The sequence below is a fragment of the Zalophus californianus genome, chromosome 10, assembly GCF_009762305.2.
Source record: "Zalophus californianus isolate mZalCal1 chromosome 10, mZalCal1.pri.v2, whole genome shotgun sequence".
NCBI lineage: Eukaryota > Metazoa > Chordata > Mammalia > Carnivora > Otariidae > Zalophus > Zalophus californianus.
This window is the reverse complement of record NC_045604.1, coordinates 25127237-25128865: the sequence shown is the minus strand read 5'-3', so window position 1 is coordinate 25128865 and position 1629 is coordinate 25127237.

The following is a 1629-nucleotide window of genomic DNA, read 5'->3' as shown; positions in this document are numbered from 1 at the left end:
CCGAGGTGTGCAAAAGGGCTCTGCTCAAATAATCCAGGGAGGCGTTTATAAATAACTTTACCTCAGGGCCACGGGGTGAGCCCCGGCTTCTGATTGGCTCCGAGGGGAAGTGGTTTTGAACACTACACCCTAGCTAAGCCTGGGGAGATAGGAAAAGGAGATAAGGGGAAAAAGTTCCTAAATGAACAGCCCTTTTTTTGTTTTACCTGAGGAGCAGAGCTGTTTGATGGGAGCTTGGCACTTCCTAAATCCACCCCGAAGACAATAGGTCACATTCAGCGGGGCCCCTGCCCCATAGGCTCCCCCAAGGCGGCCGGCCGAGGCTAAGGAGGGGACAAGGCAGACCCCTCTCTGAGCTTGCTGTCCTGCTGCTCATAGGGCTGGGGTCAAGCCAAAGAGCCTCTTGGACAATGGAACCCATTGAGGCCACCTGAAGGGTGGGGTCCTGGAGCTGCTTGCTTTGAAGAATGGAGAGCTGGGCGGGTGCTGGGGGGACAGTAGACCTCTGAGCACCCCTGAGTGAGGGGACGAGCCATGGCTGGGAGGCCCTGAGGGCCCTTGGGACGTTTCAGGCTGCAGTGGAGACCTGGTTCCCAGTTCTGTCCCCAACCTTAAGCCACTCGTCAGCTCTGCACCTTGGTCTATCCGCCAGTGCTACAGGGGAAAGTGTGCCTCACCCTCCTAACTTGCCAGGTGGGGTGCAGGGGGAAGATCGGGCTTTGGGATCAAGTAAAGGGACTCAAGAAACGGGATTTACCGCAATTATATGTAAGGTGACTGAGAGGCTGGTGAGTCTCTAAATCACAGGCCTCTGTCACTTCCGGGAATTAATGTCTGCCCGTCATGGTTGTGCTCGGGCTGCTACGTACCTTCTGCATGAGAGCTGCTTGCCCATCCCAGGCCCACTGAGCACTGTGGGAGAGCCTCAGAGAGGGAAGATAGGAGGCTTGGGGGAATTTCTTGACATATCTCCTGGGAGGGAGTGTCCCTCCCTGAGGCCAAGAGCTCTTTTCTTTGGGACACCTGGGGGCGGCTCTGGTCCTGAATTGTCCTCCCATCTCTCCAGAAGAAAACAGAAGCTCTGAGGTGGGCTGAAACCAGTACAGAATGCTTCAGTGAGGCCTCCCTGGAAGTCAGGGTGAAAATCCCCCTGGGAAGGCAAAATGAGCTAGTTTCATATAATAGGGACTCGATAAATATTTGTTGAATGAATGAAAGAATGAATTGTCTGCGAGCCCAACCTAAGGGAGAGTTTATAGCTGTATTGCCTGTGGGGACTAAAGAAACACCAGAGGTCACTGAGAGTTGTCAGGGTGTAGCCAGGGGCCTGAACATGACTCTAGAGAGCTAGAATGCAAGCCACCCTACCACCTGGCAGGGTGCATGCCCTACCACCTGCTGAAGGAAGGATGACGTGTGCATGGACACTTCCTCGAGAAGCCCTTCGCCAGACTCCCACACTGGCTTAGTCGCTGGGTTCCCATGGTTCCCTTTGCTTCACCATGGTAACAATACACTGATCACAACGGATGGTAATTATGCATTCAATTATCAGTGTTTCTCCAAAGACTTGGAACTTCACAAGAAGGACGGGGCAGTGTCTGTTTTGTTCACTTTGGTATCCCTACC